Raw genomic sequence first — 10574 nt, 5'->3', positions numbered from 1 at the left:
TATTATAGGAAGGATCTCAGGTTTGGTATTGGAAGCATTGAGATATCACATCTCATGCTATCGGAAGGATCTCAGGTTTGGTATAAGAGGCATTGAGATATCACATCTCATGCTATCATAAGGGTCTCAGGATTGGAATGGGAAGGAGTTGGATATCACATCTCATGTTAGAGGAAGGATCTCAGGTTTGGTATTGGAAGCATTGAGACATCACATCTCATGCTATAGGAATGGTCTCAGGATTGGAATGGGTAGGAGTTGGATATTACATTCTTGCTATAGGAAGGGTCTCATGTTTGGAATGGGAAGGAGTTGGATATCACATATGCTATAGGAAGTGTCTCAGGTTTGGAACGGGAAGGAGTTGGATATCACATCTCATGTTATAGGAAGGGTCTCAGGTTTGGTATAAGCATTGAGATATCACATCTCTGCTATCAGGAGTGGCTCAGGATTGGAATGGGAAGGAGTTGGATATCCCATCTCATGTTAAAGGACGGGTCTCTGGTTTGGTATTAGAATCATTGAGATATCACATCGCATGCTGTAGGAAGGGTCTAAGGATTGGAATGGGATGGACTTGGATATCACATCTCATGCTATAGGTAGGCTCTCAGGTTTGGTATAAGCATTGAGATATCACATCTCATGCTATAGGAAGGGTCTCAGGATTGGAATGGGAAGGATTTGGATATCACATCTCATGCTATAGGAAGGGTCTCAGGTTTGGTATAAGCATGGAGATATCACTTCTCATGCTATATGAAGGGTCTCAGGATTGGAATGGGAAGGTGTTGGATATCACATCTCATGCTATAGGAAGGGTCTCAGATTTGGTATAAGCATTGAGATATCACATCTCATGCTCTAGGAAGGGTCTCAGGATTGCAATGGGAAGGAGTTGTATATGACATCTCAGGCCTTAGGAAGGGTCTCAGGTTTGGTATAAGCATTGAGATATCACATCTCTGCTATCGGAAGGGTCTCAGGATTGGAGTGGGAAGGAGTTGGATATCCCATCTCATGTTATAGGAAGGGTCTCAGGTTTGGTATTAGAAGCATTGAGATATCACATCTCATGCTATAGGAAGGGTCTCAGGATTGGAATGGGAAGGACTTGGATGTCACATCTCATGCTATAGGGAGGGTCTCAAGTTTGATATTAGAAGCATTGAGATAACAAATCTCATGATATCGGAAGGGTCTCAGGATTGGAATGGGAAGGAGTTGGATATCACATCTCATTATAAAGGAAGGGTCTAAGGTTTGGAAGGGGATGGATTTGGATATCACATCTCATGTTATAGGACGGGTCTCAGGTTTGGTATTAGAAGCATTGAGATATCAAGTGTCATGGTATAAGAAGGGTCTCAGAATTGGAATGGGAAGGAGTTGGATATCACATCTCAAGCTATAGGAAGCATCTCAGGATTGGAATGGGAAGGAGTTTGATTTCACATCTCATGCCATAGTATGGGTCTCAGGTTTGGTAGAAGCATTGGGATATCACATCTCATGCTATCGGAAGGGTATCAGTATTGGATTTGGAAGGAGTTGGATATCCCATCTCATGCTATAGGAAGGGTCTCAGGTTAGAATGGGAAGGAGTTGGATATCACATTTCATGTTATAGGAAGGGTCTCAGGATTGGAATGGGAAGGACTTGGATATCATATCTCATGCTATAGGAAGGCTCTCAGGTTTGGAAGGGGAAGGAGTTGGATATCACATTTCATGTTAGAGGAAGGATCTCAGGTTTGGTATTAGAGGCCTTGAGATATCACATCTCATGCTATAGGAAGGGTCTCAGGATTGGAATGGGAAGGAGTTGGATATCACATCTCAAGCTATAGGAAGGGTCTCAGGTTTGGTATAAGCATTGAGATATCACATCTCATGCTATAGGAAGGGTCTCAGGATTGGAATGGGAAGAAGTTGGATATCACATCTCATGCTATAGGAAGGGTCTCAGGTTTGGTATAAGCATTGAGATATCACATCTCATGCTATAGGAAGGGTCTCAGGGTTGGAATGGGAAGGAGTTGTATATGACATCTCATGCCATAGGAAGGGTCTCAGGTTTGGTATAAGCATTGAGATATCACATCACATGCTATAGGAAGGGTCTCAGGATTGGAATGGGAAGGACTTGGATATCACATCTCATGCTATAGGCAGGGTCTCAGGTTTGGAAAGGGAAGGAGGTGGATATCACATTTCATGTTAGAGGTAGGATCTCAGGTTTGGTATTAGAGGCATTGAGATATCACATCTCATGCTATCAGAAGGGTCTCAGGATTGGAATGGGAAGGAGTTGGATATCAAATCTCATGCTAAAGGGATGGTCTAAGGTTTGGAAGGGGAGGGATTTGGACATCATATCTCATGTTATTGGAAGGATCTCAGGTTTGGTATTAGAAGCTTTGAGATATCACATCTCATGCTATCGGAAGGGTCTTAGGTTTGGTATAAGCATTGAGATATCACATCTCTGCTATCGGAAGGGTCTCAGGATTGGAATGGGAAGGATTTGGATATCACAATTCATGTTATAGGGAGGGTCTCAGCTTTCATATTAGAAGCATTGAGATATCACATATGCTATTGGAAGGGTCTCAGTATTGGAATGGGAAGGAGTTGGATATCACATCTCATGTTATAGGGAGGGTCTCAGTTTTGATATTAGAAGCATTGAGATATCACATATGCTATTGGAAGGGTCTCAGTATTGGAAATGGAAGGAGTTGGATATCACATATGCTAAAGGAAAGGTCTCAGGTTTGGAATGGGAAGGAGTTGGATATCAAGTCTCATGTTATAGGAAGGGTCTCAGGTTTGGAATGGGAAGGAGTTGAATATCACATCTCATGCTAAAGGAAGGGTCATCAGGTTCGGTATAAGCATTGAGATATCAAATCTCTGCTATCGGAAGGGTCTCAGGATAGGAATGGGAATGACGTAGATTTCACATCTCATACTATAGGGAGGGTCTCAGTTTTGATATTAGAAGCATTGAGCTATCACATCTCATGCTATCGGAAGGGTCTCAGGATTGGAATGGGATGGAGTTGGATATCACATCTCAAGCTATCTCATGATTGTAATGGGAAGGAGTTTGATATCACATATCAAGCTATAGGAAGGGTCTCAGGTTTGGAAGGGGAAGGATTTGGATCTCACATCTCAAGCTATCTCAGGATTGGAATGGGAAGGAGTTTGATATTTCATCTCAAGCTATAGGAAGGGTCTCAGGTTTGGAAAGGGAAGGATTTGGATTTCACATCTCATGTTATAGGATGGTTCTCATGTTTGGTTTTAGAAGCATTGAGATATCACATCTCATGCTATGGGAAGGGTCTCAGGTTTGGAATGGGAAGGAGTTGGTTATCACATCTCATGCTAAAGGAAAGGTCTCAGGTCTGGAAGGGGAAGGATTTGGATCTCACATCTCATGTTTTAGGACGGGTCTCAGGTTTGGTATTAGAAGCATTGAACTATCACATCTCATGGTATAGGAAGGGTCCCAGGATTGGAATGGGAAGGAGTTGGATATCACATTGAATGGGAAGGAGTTTGATATCACATCTCAAGCTATAGGAAGGGCCTCATGTTTGGAATGGGAATGATTTGGATTTCACATCTCATGTTATAGGATGGTTCTCATGTTTGGTTTTAGAAGCATTGAAATATCACATCTCATGCTATCTGAAGGGTCTCAGGTTTGGAATGGGAAGGAGTTTGATATCACATCTCATGTTAGAGGTAGGATCTCAGGTTTGGTATTAGAGGCATTGAGATATGACATCTCATGCCATCAGAAGGGTCTCAGGATTGGAATGGGAAGGAGTTGGATATCACATCTCATGCTAAAGGGAGGGTCTAAGGTTTGGAAGGGGAAGGATTTGGACATCACATCTCATGTTATTGGAAGGATCTGAGGTTTGGTATTAGAAGCATTGAGATATCACATCTCATGCTATCGGAAGGGTCTCAGGTTTGGTATAAGCATTGAGATATCACATCTCTGCTATCGGAAGGGTCTCAGGATTGGAATGGGAAGGATTTGGATATCACATCTCATGTTATAGGAAGGGTCTCAGGTTTGGTATTAGAAGCATTGAGATATCACATCTCATGCTATATTAAGGGTCTCAGGAATGGAATGGGAAGGACTTGGATATCACATCTCATGATAAAGGAAGGGTCTAAGGTTTGGAAGGGGAAGGATTTGGATATCACATCTCATGTTATTGGACCGGTCTCAGGTTTGGTATTAGAAGCATTGAGATATCAAGTCTCATGGTATAGGACGGGAGTTTGATATCACATCTCATGCCATGGTATGGGTCTCAGGTTTTGTAGAAGCATTGGGATATCACATCTCATGCTATTGGAAGGGTATCAGGATTGGATTTGGAAGGAGTTGGATATCCCATCTCATGCTATAGGAAGGGTCTCAGGTTGGAGTAGAAGGAGTTGGATATCACATCTCATGTTATAGGAAGGGTCTCAGGATTGGAATGGGAAGGACTTGGATATCACATCTCATGTTATAGGAAGGATCTCAGGTTTTGTATTAGAAGCATTGAGATATCACATCTCATGCTATAGGAAGGGTCTCAGGATTGGAATGTGAAGCATGTGGATATCACATCTCATGCTAAAGGAAGGGTCTCAGGTTTGGTATAAGCATTGAGATATCACATCTCTGCTATCGGAAGGGTCTAAGGATTGGATTGGGAAGGAATTGGATATCCCTTCTCATGCTATAGGAAGGGTCTCAGGTTGGAATGGGTAGGAGTTGGATATCACATCTCATGTTATAGGAAGGGTCTCAAGATTGAAATGGGAAGGATTTGGATATCACATCTCTTGCTATAGGAAGGGTCTCAGGTTTTCTATTAGAAACATTGAGATATGACATCTCATGCTATAGGAAGGGTTTCAGTATTGGAATGGGAAGGATTTGGATATCACATCTCATGCTAAAGGAAGGGTCTCAGGTTTGGAAGGGGAAGGATTTGGATATCATATCTCATGTTATAGGACATATCTCATGTTATAGGACGGGTCCCAGGTTTGGTATTAGAAGCATTGAGATATCACATCTCATGGTATAGGAAGGGTCTCAGGATTGGAATGGGAAGGAGTTGGATCTCCCTTCTCATGCTACAGGAAGGGTCTCAGGTTGGAATGGGAAGGAGTTGGATATCACATCTCGTTATAGGAAGGGTCTCAGGATTGGAATGGGAAGGAATTGGATATCACATCTCTTGCTATAGGAAGGGTCTCAGGTTTGGAAGGGGAAGGATTTGGATATCATATCTCATGTTATAGGACCGGTCCCAGGTCTGGTATTAGAAGCATTGAGATATCACATCTCATGCTATAGGAGGAGTCTCAGGATTGGAATGGGAAGGAGTTGGATATCACGTCTCATGATATAGGAAGGGTCTCAGGATTGGAATGGGCAGGAGTTGAATATCACCTCTCATGCTAAAGGAAGGGTATCAGGTTTGATAGAAGCATTGAGATATCACATCTCATGCTATAGGAAGGAACTCAGGATTGGAATGGGAAGGAGTTGGATATCACATCTAATGCCATAGGAAGGGTCATCAGGTTTGGTATAAGCATTGAGATATCACATCTCTGCTATCGGAAGGGTCTCAGGATAGGAATGGTAAGGACTTAGAATTCACATCTCATACTATAGGGAGGGTCTCAGTTTTGATATTAGAAGCATTGAGCTATCACATCTCATGCTATCGGAAGGGTCTCAGGATTGGAATGGGATGGAGTTGGATATCACATCTCAAGCTATCTCAGGATTGGAATGGGAAGGAGTTTGATATTTCATCTCAAGCTATAGGAAGGGTCTCAGGTTTGGAAAGGGAAGGATTTGGATTTCACATCTCATGTTATAGGATGGTTCTCATGTTTGGTTTTAGAAGCATTGAGATATCACATCTCATGCTATCGGAAGGGTCTCAGGTTTGGAAAGGGAAGGATTTGGATTTCACATGTTATAGGATGGTTCTCAGGTTTGGTTTTAGAAGCATTAAATTATAACATCTCATGCTATAGGAAGGGTCTCAGGTTTGGAATGGGAATGATTTGGATTTCACATCTCATGTTATAGGATGGTTCTCATGTTTGGTTTTAGAAGCATTGAAATATCACATCTCATGCTATCTGAAGGGTCTCAGGTTTGGAATGGGAAGGAGTTTGATATCACATCTCATGTTAGAGGTAGGATCTCAGGTTTGGTATTAGAGGCATTGAGATATGACATCTCATGCCATCAGAAGGGTCTCAGGATTGGAATGGGAAGGAGTTGGATATCACATCTCATGCTAAAGGGAGGGTCTAAGGTTTGGAAGGGGAAGGATTTGGACATCACATCTCATGTTATTGGAAGGATCTGAGGTTTGGTATTAGAAGCATTGAGATATCACATCTCATGCTATCGGAAGGGTCTCAGGTTTGGTATAAGCATTGAGATATCACATCTCTGCTATCGGAAGGGTCTCAGGATTGGAATGGGAAGGATTTGGATATCATATCTCATGTTATAGGAAGGGTCTCAGGTTTGGTATTAGAAGCATTGAGATATCACATCTCATGCTATATTAAGGGTCTCAGGAATGGAATGGGAAGGACTTGGATATCACATCTCATGATAAAGGAAGGGTCTAAGGTTTGGAAGGGGAAGGATTTGGATATCACATCTCATGTTATTGGACCGGTCTCAGGTTTGGTATTAGAAGCATTGAGATATCAAGTCTCATGGTATAGGACGGGAGTTTGATATCACATCTCATGCCATGGTATGGGTCTCAGGTTTTGTAGAAGCATTGGGATATCACATCTCATGCTATTGGAAGGGTATCAGGATTGGATTTGGAAGGAGTTGGATATCCCATCTCATGCTATAGGAAGGGTCTCAGGTTGGAGTAGAAGGAGTTGGATATCACATCTCATGTTATAGGAAGGGTCTCAGGATTGGAATGGGAAGGACTTGGATATCACATCTCATGTTATAGGAAGGATCTCAGGTTTTGTATTAGAAGCATTGAGATATCACATCTCATGCTATAGGAAGGGTCTCAGGATTGGAATGTGAAGCATTTGGATATCACATCTCATGCTAAAGGAAGGGTCTCAGGTTTGGTATAAGCATTGAGATATCACATCTCTGCTATCGGAAGGGTCTAAGGATTGGATTGGGAAGGAATTGGATATCCCGTCTCATGCTATAGGAAGGGTCTCAGGTTGGAATGGGTAGGAGTTGGATATCACATCTCATGTTATAGGAAGGGTCTCAAGATTGAAATGGAAAGGATTTGGATATCACATCTCTTGCTATAGGAAGGGTCTCAGGTTTTCTATTAGAAACATTGAGATATGACATCTCATGCTATAGGAAGGGTTTCAGTATTGGAATGGGAAGGATTTGGATATCACATCTCATGCTAAAGGAAGGGTCTCAGGTTTGGAAGGGGAAGGATTTGGATATCATATCTCATGTTATAGGACATATCTCATGTTATAGGACGGGTCCCAGGTTTGGTATTAGAAGCATTGAGATATCACATCTCATGGTATAGGAAGGGTCTCAGGATTGGAATGGGAAGGAGTTGGATCTCCCTTCTCATGCTACAGGAAGGGTCTCAGGTTGGAATGGGAAGGAATTGGATATCACATCTCTTGCTATAGGAAGGGTCTCAGGTTTGGAAGGGGAAGGATTTGGATATCATATCTCATGTTATAGGACCGGTCCCAGGTCTGGTATTAGAAGCATTGAGATATCACATCTCATGCTATAGGAGGAGTCTCAGGATTGGAATGGGAAGGAGTTGGATATCACGTCTCATGATATAGGAAGGGTCTCAGGATTGGAATGGGCAGGAGTTGAATATCACCTCTCATGCTAAAGGAAGGGTATCAGGTTTGATAGAAGCATTGAGATATCACATCTCATGCTATAGGAAGGAACTCAGGATTGGAATGGGAAGGAGTTGGATATCACATCTAATGCCATAGGAAGGGTCATCAGGTTTGGTATAAGCATTGAGATATCACATCTCTGCTATCGGAAGGGTCTCAGGATAGGAATGGTAAGGACTTAGAATTCACATCTCATACTATAGGGAGGGTCTCAGTTTTGATATTAGAAGCATTGAGCTATCACATCTCATGCTATCGGAAGGGTCTCAGGATTGGAATGGGATGGAGTTGGATATCACATCTCAAGCTATCTCAGGATTGGAATGGGAAGGAGTTTGATATTTCATCTCAAGCTATAGGAAGGGTCTCAGGTTTGGAAAGGGAAGGATTTGGATTTCACATCTCATGTTATAGGATGGTTCTCATGTTTGGTTTTAGAAGCATTGAGATATCACATCTCATGCTATCGGAAGGGTCTCAGGTTTGGAAAGGGAAGGATTTGGATTTCACATGTTATAGGATGGTTCTCAGGTTTGGTTTTAGAAGCATTAAATTATAACATCTCATGCTATAGGAAGGGTCTCAGGTTTGGAATGGGAAGGAGTTGGATATCACATCTCTGCTATCTGAAGGGTCTCAGGATTGGAATGGGAAGGAGTTGGATATCCCATCTCGTTATAGGAAGGGTCTCAGGTTTGGTATTAGAAGCAATGAGATATCACATCTCATGCTATAGGAAGGGTCTAAGGTTTGGAAGGGGACGGATTTGGGTATCACATCTCATGTTATAGGACCGGTCTCAGGTTTGGTATTTGAAGCATTGAGATATCAAGTCTCATGGTATAGGACGGGTCTCAGAATTGGAATGAGAAGGAGTTGGATATCACATCTCAAGCTATAGGAAGGGTCTCATGATTGGAATGGGAAGGAGTTGGATATCACATCTCATGTTATAGGAAGGGTCTCAGGATTGGAATGGGAAGGACTTGGATATCACATCTCATTCTATAGGAAGGCTCTCAGGGTTGGAAGGGGAAGGAGTTGGATATCACATTTCATGTTAGAGGTAGGATCTCAGGTTTGGTTTTAGAGGCATTGAGATATCACATCTCATGCCATCAGAAGGGTCTCAGGATTGGAATGGGAAGGAGTTGGATATCAAATCTCATGCTAAAGGGATGGTCTAAGGTTTGGAAGGGGAAGGATTTGGATATCACATCTCATGTTATTGGACCGGTCTCAGGTTTGGTATTAGAAGCATTGAGATATCACATCTCATGCTATCGGAAGGGTCTTAGGTTTGGTATAAGAATTGAGATATCACATCTCTGCTATCGGAAGGGTCTCAGGATTGGAATGGGAAGGATTTGGATATCACAATTCATGTTATAGGAAGGGTCTCAGGTTTGGTATTAGAAGCATTGAGATATCACATCTCATGCTATAGGAAGGGTCTCAGGATTGGAATGGGAAGGACTTGGATATCACATCTCATGTTATAGGAAGGGTCTCAGGTTTGGTATTAGAAGCATTGAGATATCACATCTCATGCTATAGGAAGGGTCTCAGGAATGGAATGGGAAGGACTTGGATATCACATCTCATGATAAAGGAAGGGTCTAAGGTTTGGAAGGGGAAGGATTTGGATATCACATCTCATGTTATTGGACCGGTCTCAGGTTTGGTATTAGAAGCATTGAGATATCAAGTCTCATGGTACAGGACGGGAGTTTGATATCACATCTCATGCCATGGTATGGGTCTCAGGTTTTGTAGAAGCATTGGGATATCACATCTCATGCTATCGGAAGGGTATCAGGATTGGATTTGGAAGGAGTTGGATATCCCATCTCATGCTATAGGAAGGGTCTCAGGTTGGAATAGAAGGAGTTGGATATCACATCTCATGTTATAGGAAGGGTCTCAGGATTGGAATGGGAAGGACTTGGATATCACATCTCATGCTGTAGGAAGGGTCTCAGGTTTGGAAAAGGAAGGAGTTGGATATCACATTTCATGTTAGAGGTAGGATCTCAGGTTTGGTATTAGAGGCATTGAGATATCACATCTCATGCTATCAGAAGGGTATCAGGATTGGAATGGGAAGGAGTTGGATATCACATCTCATGCTAAAGGGAGGGTCTCAGGTTTGGAATGGGAAGGATTTGGATATCACATCTCATGTTATAGGAAGGACCTTAGGTTTGGTATTAGAAGCATTGAGATATCACATCTCATGCTATAGGAAGGGTCTCGGGATTGGAATGGGAAGGAGTTGGATATCACATCTCATGTTATAGGAAGGATCTCAGGTTTGGTATTAGAAGCATTGAGATATCACATCTCATGCTATAGGAAGGGTCTCAGGATTGGAATGGGAAGGAGTTGGATATCACATCTCATGCTATGGGAAGGGTCTCAGGTTTGGTATAAGCATTGAAATATCACATCTCTGCTATCGGAAGGGTCTCAGGATTGGAATGGGAGGAGCTGGATATCACATCTCATGCTATGGGAAGGGTCTCAGGTTTGGTATAAGCATTGAAATATCACATCTCTGCTATCGGAAGGGTCTCAGGATTGGAATGGGAGGAGCTGGATATCACATCTCATGCTAAAGGAAG

Source organism: Ambystoma mexicanum, unplaced genomic scaffold, assembly GCF_040938575.1.
Source record: "Ambystoma mexicanum isolate Mex_15411 unplaced genomic scaffold, UKY_AmexF1_1 Mex_scaf5, whole genome shotgun sequence".
NCBI classification, from domain to species: Eukaryota; Metazoa; Chordata; class Amphibia; order Caudata; family Ambystomatidae; genus Ambystoma; species Ambystoma mexicanum.
This window is presented reverse-complemented; position numbering follows the sequence as displayed.